The sequence below is a fragment of the Photinus pyralis genome, unplaced genomic scaffold (genome assembly GCF_008802855.1).
Source record: "Photinus pyralis isolate 1611_PpyrPB1 unplaced genomic scaffold, Ppyr1.3 Ppyr1.4_LG10, whole genome shotgun sequence".
Taxonomy (NCBI): Eukaryota; Metazoa; Arthropoda; class Insecta; order Coleoptera; family Lampyridae; genus Photinus; species Photinus pyralis.
In genome coordinates this window covers 4055722-4066163 of record NW_022170250.1, presented here as the reverse complement: position 1 = coordinate 4066163, position 10442 = coordinate 4055722, and positions in this window count along the sequence as shown.

Genomic DNA, 10442 nt, shown 5'->3' with positions numbered 1-10442 from the left:
CTTCAGCTTTCTTCATGCTTTCTTCAGCTTCTTCAGCTTCTCAGCTTCTTCAGCTCTTTTCAGCTTCTTCAGTCTTCTTCAGCTTCTTCGTCTTCTTCAGCTTTTCGCTTCTTCAGCTTTCTTCAGCTTCTTCAGCTTCTTCAGCTTCTTCAGCTTCTTCAGCTTCTTTCAGCTTCTTCAGGCTTTCTTAGCTTCTTCTAGCTCTTCAGCTTCTTCAGCTTTCAGCTTTCTTTCAGCTTCTTCAGCTTCTTCAGCTTTCTTCAGCTTCTTCAGCTTCTTTGAATTCTCTGGACTTCTTTCGACTTCTCTGGCTTCTGATCGCTTTCTCTGGCTTCTTCGACTTCGTTCGCTTCTTCGGCTTCTTCCGCTTCTTCAAGTTTCTTGGGTGTCTTCGGTCCTTTCTGCTTCTTCAGCTGTCTTGCGCTTCTTCGGCTCTTGCAGACCCACGAGCCATATCTTAAACTCGACCCTTCTCGATCCAGACCCGATGCTTTAGGTCTCCTTAGACCCATATCCCTCAGGATTCTTCAGATCCCTCAGATCCTCAAATTCGCCTCAGTATCCCTTTGTGCCCCTGGATCTCTCATTTTTTAGTCCCCAGTCTAGCCCGACCGTTCTGGTCCCTCTGAATCCTTCAGACCCTCATCTCAAGAAGCTGAAGAAGCTGAAGAAGCTGAAGAAGCTGAAGAAGCTGAAGAAGCTGAAGAAGCGGAAGAAGCGGAAGAAGCCGAAGAAGCCGAAGAAGCCGAAGAAGCGGAAGAAGCCGAAGAAGCCGAAGAAGCCGAAGAAGCCGAAGAAGCCGAAGAAGCCGAAGAAGTTGAAGAAGCTGAAGAAGCTGAAGAAGCTGAAGAAGCTGAAGAAGCTGAAGAAGCTGAAGAAGCTGAAGAAGCTGAAGAAGCTGAAGAAGCCGAAGAAGCCGAAGAAGCCGAAGAAGCCGAAGAAGCCGAAGAAGCCGAAGAAGCCGAGAAGCCGAAGAAGCCGAGAAGCCGAAGAAGCCGAAGAAGCCGAAGAAGCTGATGACGAAGCTGATGAAGCCGAAGAAACTGAAGAAGAAGCTGAAGAAACCGAAGAAGCCGAAGAAGCTGATGAAGAAGTAGCTGGAGAAGCCGAAGAAGCCGATGAAGCTGATGAGGAAACTGATGAAGCCGAAGTAGCTAAGGAATCTGAAGAAGCTGATGAATAAGCTGGAGAAGCTGAAGAAGTCGAAGAAGCCAAAAAAGCGGAAGAAGCCGAAGAAGCTGATGAAGAAGATGGAGAAGATGGAGAAGCTGAAGAAGCACAAATTGCCGAAAAAGCCGAAGAAACCGAAGAAGCTGATGAACAAGCCGATGAAGATGCTGGAGAAGCTGGAGAAGCCGAAGAAGCCAAAAAAGGGGAGGAAGCCGAAGAAGCTGATGAGGAAACTGATGAAGCTGAAGTAGCTAAAGAATCCGAAGAAGCTGATGAAGAAGCTGGAGAACCTGAAGAAGCCGAAGAAGCCAAAAAAGCGGAAGTAGCCGAAGAAGCCGAAGAAGCTGATGAAGAAGATCGAGAAGATGGAGAAGCTGAAGAAGCACAAGTTGCCGAAGAAGCGGTAGTCGAAGAAGCCGAAGAAGTCGAAAAAACCGAACGAAGCTGTGGGATCTGTGGGGTCTCAGAGATCTGAAGGATCTGAAGAATCTGAAGGATCTGAAGGATGTGAAGGATCTGAAAAATCTGAAGGATCAAGACGGAAGAAGCCGAAGAAGTTGAAAAAGCTGATGAAGAAGCTGAGGAAGCCGAAGAATATGAAAAAAGCCGAAGACGCCGAAGAAGCCGAAGAAGCTGACGAAGCTGAAAAAGCTGAAAAAGCCGAGGAAGCCAAATAAGCCGAAGAAGCTGATGAAGAAGCCGATGAAGAAGCTGATGAAGCTGAAGACGCTAAAGAAACTGAAGAAACTGAAGAAGAAGCCGACGAATCTAATGAAAAAACTGGAGAAGCTGAAGAAGTCCAAGAAACCAAAAAAGCGGGAGAAGCCGAAGAAGTTGAAAAAGCTGATGAAGAAGCTTGAGAAAGCCGAAGAAGCCGAAGAATACGAAAAAAGCCGAAGACGCCGAAGAAACCGAAGAAGCCAAAGAAGCCGAAGAAACCGAAGACGCCGAATAAGCGTGGCATCTGCGGGGTCTGAGGTATTTGAAGGATTTGAAGCATCTGAAGCATCTGAAGCATCTGAAGCATCTGCAACATCTGAAGCATCTGAAGCATCTGAAGCATCTGAAGCATCTGAAGCATCTGAAGCATCTGAAGCATCTGAAGCATCTGAAGCATCTGAAGCATCTGAAGCATCTGAAGAATCTGAAGGATCTGAAAAATGTGAGGAATCTGAAGGATCTGAAAAATGTGAGGAATCTGAAGGATCAGAGGGATCAGAGTGATCTGAAGGAACTGAGGGATCTGAGGAATCAGAAAAATCTGAGGGATCTGAGGGATCTAACGCATCTGAGAGTTCTGAAGGATCTGAGAGATTGGAAGGATCTGAGGGATGAGAAAGATTTAAGGGATTTGAAGAATCTCGGAGATTTGACGAATTTGAGCGATTGATGAAAATCTGAAGGCAGCGAGGAAAGCGAAGGGAGCGAATGAAATGATGAAAGTGAAAGTAGCGAAGGAATTGAAGGATCTAAAACTTGAAGGACCTAAAGGATCCGAAGTATTAGAGTAGGTAGTAACGATTTTTAGGAACAATCAACAAGAAGAAGAATATTCAGTTATAATGATAAGAAAAAGAAATGAGTCATAACAAGAGGATTCTTTGAGTATCGTTTCGGAGAGTCAGCAGCAAAACATTGAGGTTGACCATTTGGGGATATGGTGCCTGTATGAATGACTTCTTCAGATTCCGATTTCTTTTGGAAGAGATTAAATGAGCTTCTGGCCTGAATGACCAACAGAAAAATTGGTACTGATCATTAATTGGGGGCTGTGACTGACAGCTATTGAGGTACAATTCCGAGCGGAACAATTTGAATAAGTAATTAAAAAAGACGCTCTCCTTTCGATGACCGAATCAAAGTTGCAAGGAGAAAGTTATTATACCTACGTCAATGCGGTTTTCCCATTCACGTAAGCAACAATTTCAAAAACAAATCCTTTAGTTTAAGGTGTTATTAGGGACCTAATAAAGTCACTTACGTACTTCGATAATATTTTCGGTGGAGTTCGTCGAGTTCATCCTAATCACTTCCAACACAATTAAAAACTAATTAGGCCAACACGTGTAAGTAAACTTTATGAAGGTAAACGTGACATTATCGCGCATAGTTTATCTACAAGTGTGCATTTACAAATAGGTAGGTACTGTAAAGATGTTCACGTCCCACTACGTTAAAACAGCGGCGCCATTACGTATCAAGGTTTTTCCATCAGTTTCTTCGCCATCAAGTGTAACGGGTACTTAGATATGGTGATTGGGATGACGCATAGTTTACGTGCGCCTGCCGAAATTTACCCACAATCGAGATAAAGGCGATTATTTGATATAGGAGTGTTGACACTAGCACTACGAGCTTAATTTACATTTTCTCGGTATTTAAGGCACCAGGGAAATCATCCCCCAAGAACTCTTGGGCAAAAGTAAACAGTTATTGATCAGAGGAAGAAGCTTTTTACCAAGTTCTCTACCTTTAGGCCCTCCTAGCAAACTAAGCCTCCAAATAAATGGTCCAAACGAGATCTTTACTGGCGCACCTTTTTTAGTTACCCCAAACCCTTCCCATTCAGACACCTAGGAGCTGGTGTCTTTTAGATACTTCCACGTTCCAGATCTTTCAGATTCTTTAGATCCTTCAAATCTTTCAAATTCTTCAGATTCATCAGATCTTTCAGGTATCCTTCTAAATTCTTTTGGATCTTTTCCACGTTTCATACCTTTTCATCAGATCCTTTAGGCCTTTACGTGTTTTACTATCTTGACATCTTACGCATTCTTCCCTTGATTATCAGTTCTTTAAATCGGCCACATTATCTAATTCATTAAGTTCTCCTGATTCTCCACGAATTTTCCAAAACCATAGGATCTTCAGACTTCCTAGAATTATTGAGATCATTAGAATTTTTAAGATTCATTATATAGCTATGACGTTTACCCTAAAATTCCTAGGATTCTAGTAAGCTTAGTAGTTCTATGATTCCGGGAATTCTTAAGAATCTTGGGATTTTTAAATTCTTCTTCATCTTTCAGATCCTTTAAAAATGGTTAACGTCTTCTGGATCTTTCAAATTCTACGGATCTTTTGCACGTTTTATATCCTTTGATCAGATTCTTTAGGTCTTCAAGTTCCTTACATTCTTAACGGTGCTTTCGAATCTTGAAATTTCTTTAACTTTTAGAATTCTCTATTAAGGTTTTTTGGGCCTTAGTACCCTTAATACTTTTAGGGTTCTTAGGCTTCCTAGCCTCCTCAAGATTTTTGCAATTTTTGGAGTTCTTAGGGCTCCTGAATTTTTTAAAGCTTAAGATCTTGGGATATCCTAGATTCTTATAAGATTTTTAAGGTTCCTAGGATTGTTAAGCTTTTCATAATTCTTAGGGCTCTTTGAATTTTTTGAATTGTGAATATTATGATCCTTAGGATTCTTCGGATTTTTTGGTATCTTATAAATGTTAAGATCTTTATTATTTTTTGAACTCTCTAGATTACTAAGGTAATTCAAATTCTCTAAGAAGTTGTCCCCAGATCCACTTCAAAAATTCTTACAAATTCTCCTCGGGGATGCGAAATCCCCGGAGAATTCTCTCGCAAGAGCCTGATCCCGGTGATAATCTCTGCTGTCCTGATTTTTAGGAATGTTTATGTCCTACTCTTCTCTGGGTGCTTTGTATTATTTGCTTCTCTAATTTCATAGAATTTTCAGAATTATTAGAAAAGATTCTTTGTATCTCGTACAATCTCTTTCATAAAAGTCATTAGGATTTGTAAGATTCCTAGTAAGCTTAGGATTTCTATGATTTCTGGAATTCTTGGCAATCGGGATTTTTAAGATTTTTGCATTCTAAAAATTTTAACAATTACAGTGTTTCCTAGGATTATTAGAATTTTATTAAGGTTCCTAGGGTTTGTAAAATTCTCTCTTAAGATTTTTAGGGCCTTAGTACCCTTAATCCTCTTACGGTTCTTAAGGTTCTTAGGATCTTCAAGATTTTTGCAATTCTGGGAGTTCTTAGGACTTCTGGTTTTTTTCTCGCTTAAGAGCTTTAGGATTTGCTAGATTCTTAGAAGATTCTTAAGGTTCCTAAAATTCTTAAGGTTTTTATAGTTCTTAAAACTCTTTGGAATTTTAGTATTGTTAATATTCGTATGACATTTAGGATTTTTAGGAATTTATAAATTGAAGAATTGTTATTATTCTTAGACTCCTAAGATTCTTAGGGTTCTTAGAATATCCTCCAAGTCAAATTGCCCGTAGATCTATCGCTTTTCATAAAATTCGATCCGGAATTTTCATATTCTACACTTCTCTACATGCTTCTCCAAATTCATAGGATTTTCAGGATTTTCAGTGTTTATTAAGATCGTTAGAATTCTTAAGATCCATTATATAACTATGCTCCTTAGAATGATTATGATTTTTCAGATTTTCATAATTCTTGATTTCTTAATAAGCTTAGGATTTCAATGATTCCTGGAATTATTGAGGATTTTGGGGTTTTTATAATTTTTAAATTCTTAAGATTTTAACAATTCCAGCGTTTGTAGGATTTTTAGGAGTTTATTAAGATTCCTAGGATTTTTAGAATTCTTACGAGAACCTTTACTACCCTTAAGACTCTTAGGGTTCTTAAACTTCTGAGGGTTCTCATGATTTTTGTAATTATTCAGGTTCTTAGAGGATTCTTAAGTTTTTCATAATTCTGACTAGTCCGGATTTTTCGAATTCTTATTATCTTTAGGATTTTTAGAATTTTTAGGAATCTCAGAAATGTTAGGATGTTTATTATTCTAAGAACTCTTACGGATCTATCGTTCCTCAAACAATTCGACCTTACAAACTCTCCTCGGAGAAGCTCGCTCCCCGGAAAAGTCTCACCCAAGAGCCCGATCCTCTCCTGATTTCCATTTTCTCATTTTCATAGCCTACACTTCTCTAGGTACTTTGCACTATTTACTTCTCTAAATTCATAAGATTTTCAAGATTTTTAGAATGATTAAGTTCTTTAGCATTATTAAAACCCATTGTACAGCTATATCTGATTTCTCAAATTTTTGGGAATCCGGATTTTTTAGATTCTTACATTTTAAAGATTCTAGCAATTCCAGCCTTTTTTAGGATTATTAGAATTGTATTAAGGTTGCTAGGATTTTTATAATTCTCTCTTAACTTGTTTAGGCCTTTAGTACCCTTAATACTCTTAACGTTCTCAATCTTCTTAGGCTCCTCAAGATTTTTGCAATTCTTTGAGTTCGTAGGACTCCTAGATTCTTTAAAGCTTAAGATCTTTAAGATTGCTAAATTTCTAAGAAGATTCTTAAGGTTCCTAGTATTCTCAAGCTTTTTATAGTTCGTGAGGCTCTTTGGGGTTTTAGAATTGTTAATATTCGTATAATATTTAGGATTTTTAGGAATCTTAAAAATTACAGAATGTTTATTATTCTTAGACTCCTAAAGATTCCTAGGGTTCTTCGAATACTCTCCAAGTGAAATTGCCATCAGATCTATCACTCCTCACAAAATTCGACGTCGGATGTTTAGGATTTCTTAGATTCATAAAGATTCTTACAGTTTCTAGGATTCTTAAGCTTTTTTCATTTAGAATTGGTAATCTTCATATGACCCTTGCGATTTTTAGGAATCTTAGAAATTGCAAAATTTTTATTATTCAATGGACTCTTAAGATTCCTAGGGTTCTTCGAATTCTCTCCAAACGAAATTGTCCTCAAATCTATCACTCCTCAAAAAAATTCGATCTTACAAATTACTTCTTGGCGAAGTTCGCTCCCCGGAGAAATCTCACGCAAGAGCCTGATCTCGGTATACAATCCCTCCTCTCCTGATATTCCGAAATTTTCATATTCTACACTTGTGTAAAAACTTAAGCATTAAGTGCCCCATCCATAGAATCCATAGGAATTTCAGGATTCTTAGAATCTTTAAGTTCATTAGAATTATTAAGGTCCATTGTACTCGTATAGCAATAATCTTTCAAATCATTAGGATTTATAAGATTCCTAGTAAGCTTAGGATTTGCATAATTTCTGGAATTCTTGGAAATCGGGATTTTTAAGATTTTTAAATTCTTAAAATTCCAGCTTATTTTAGGATTATTAGAATTTTATTAATGTTCCTACTTTTAGGGTTCTTAAGCTCCTCAAAATTCTTGCAATTCTGGTGGTTCTTAGGACTCTTAGATTCTTGTAAAGTTTAAGATCTTTAGAATTTCCTAGATTTTTACAAGATTCTTAAGGTTCCTAGGATTCTTAAGCATTTCATAATTCTTAGGGTTCTTTGGATTTTTAGAATTGTTAATATTCTTATGATCTTTAGGATTCTTAGAATTTTTAGGAATCTTACAAATGTTAGGATAGTCTCTCTAAGAGATCTCTCCAAGAGATTTCAGGGAATTAGTATTTTAAAGCCTTAGTCTTCTAGAGTGTACAGAATCCGAACCTTGAAGAGCCTCAAGTTACTTCATGTGTCCTTAAAGGCTCCTAAAGGCCCATTTAATTCACCAATAGTCTCAAAAAATGGCATTTTAGAATTGACTTGCCCTGTATATCTTGTAATGGGTCAATTATTGCGAAATATGCCCAAATTAAAATTTTTAAAGAAAAAACTCACCCAATTGTATCGTATTGTTCGCGGTGGCGGATTCATACCGAACTTTTTGTTAAGCACTCACTTCTCATTTAGCGCCTACGTGCGAAATGATTTGTTGTTTTGATCGAGATCAATTAAACGAATAATTAGTCTCGATTGAACTTAATTGAGTGGTCCATTGCCGCACAGTTTGTGATTCTCAGGTGCTTGGCCGGCGAAGTTGGGGAGTTTTTCGTGTTTTGTTCGTTATGGCAATGGAATACCCATACTATACAGCCGTTTTTGCATGGCACTCTCTTAAGGAGATTCTAAAACAAACGATTAAAGACTAAATTCTTTATCAATTTGCGTTGAAAGAACCAAGAACGCTCTGCAAGTGGCCTAGAAAGTCCCAGAAGGAAGGTAAGAGGTATACCGAGGCCACCTAGAGGAGACCATGGAAAAGGCTACCGGTAATCCTTTACAACAATTTTTTGCACATGTTACCGTCGAGGAAGCGTTCTATCAGTCATCGAGCAAACAAAAAATCAGCCACCCCATTACGAGACCGAAATTTCTGCTCCGTCCGTCGTTTCAGTCTCTTGTATCGGTTTAATGGATGAAACAGTGCTTCCAGTTGATCCAAATCTAGGGGAGGGGGCATCCTTACCTTTACGGCTATATGTACCTAACGTAAATGTTAATTTTATTTCAGATGGATTCAGCTAGAGGAAACAAAATTTTTGGTTTGAGCGTAATATTAAACAATAAGGATTTTCTAGCTGAGTTTGGATCTTAAGGTTGTAAAAATAGGATGATCAATCTTGTTATTTAATAGCCGGAATTCTGGGCGATCCTTACAGATTTTTTATATATCTACGAAACGCTTTAAACGTTCAGATTTTAAAAACGGATAAATGCTTTTGAGTTTTGAGAAAGCTTTAAAAGACCCTAAAGCATTTAGATGGTTTTGGAGACTCTTAGAGTTGGTGTTTCGTTAAATACTGAAGACAACGAGAAGACGGAGCTTTTTTCGCTACGGTTTGAGAGCGAAAAGTTCTTGGAAAGTTGTCAACCAAGCAATTGTTGCATAGTGAAGCCTTTCTTTACGGTTTGTTAGTAAAAGTATTCTAACATCCGAATTCAACAAACCAGTTTGAGTGTTTTCAAGAACAAGTAAAGTTCCTGAAGCGTTGAGCTTATGTGTGTTTAAAGTTAACGACCAGATTGAGTGGATTATTTTAATAAACGCAGGTAATTACATTTTATTTATTTAGTGACCTATCGACCGCCTGCGTGCGGGGTGTGCGTACAAAAACAGGACCTAAAAGCCTTTATCTCTTCTAGCGTCTTTTTAGCGTAACACCACGAAGTTGCCGTCTGTCTGTCTGTCTGTTCCTTCGAGATCTCGGCCCCTGAGCTACCTAGAGACTTCGGGTTTTCACTAATTGATAGCTGCTTTGGAAAGCTTCAAACATTTTTTAGACCCTTAAATGCTCCACAGAGTTCTTGGACTTAAACTGATACAAAACTGTATATTTAAACACAAAACATGCTGCAATAAAAAGTAGCAACAGTGCCAGCGACAAATACCACGCTACACGCTCTCGATCGAAACAGATTAAATAGTCTTAATTTCCTTGTAAGGTCAATAATCCAAATATCCAGTCTTACACTGTGATTTCCGTTAAATAGACGCGTACAAACAAAAAACACAAACACTAGACTGAATTCGCTTCAGAAACTCAACTTCTTCATTCCAGAAAACTTAAAATTTTCGTCGAGTGCTAGACAAAAACTTCTCCTTAACTCAAACTCGAATATACCCACTTAGGATCTCTTAATTCACTAACTACTGTTCTTAAAAAAAGCGCATTACCATCTCTTTACACATTAATTTATTTATAGCGATAAGCGCGACTCTTATCTACGACCGGAGAAAAACATGAGATCAACTTTTCAAATATTACGCAAATAATTTCGAGACGTTCTTTATCTTACACATAATTTCTTCACAATTAAATAAACAAACTGCAATGCGTCCATAAAAAAAATGTGTAAACTACCTAAATTAACACATTGAAAGGGATTTTTATGTTCTGTGGTTCGGAAAACTTGCGACGAACGTCCGCCTGAGCTCGCGCACGACCAGTAGATAAACCAATGAGACACAACAATTAGTTAAAGTGCATTTAATTAAGGAACAAAATAATAGTTGACAACTCAAAGTAGGTATCTCAGTGGGAACGGACGAACGATCACTCGTGCGCCACCAAGGTGTAGTCAGGCTTCCCCTAACGTTGGACAAAAGGGCGGTTTCGTCGGAACGGTGACCCTAGACACATTAATTCGGTTTTTAAATCCTGTTCGTGCCAAAATTCCAGGACGTATGGCAATCGCTTCGTTAATTAAGCGCGCAAAATTTGACACCAAAATCTCTTCGATCGAACTCATTTAATTAGTGAATGTTAATTATACATACCTACTCAAAAGGCCGAATGGGCGTCGCCAACTGATAACGAGCAAAACAACTGGCTTCGGAACTTGTTCTATCCTTGTTTTTATTTACTATGGGGAACTAAAACGACCTATAAACAATTACCGGCGTTGAAACTAAAAAATATTAATTGTCCCTCATCTTCGCCATGATGAGCGCCTTCGGTGGTTAATTAATTACGGTATCTCCTTG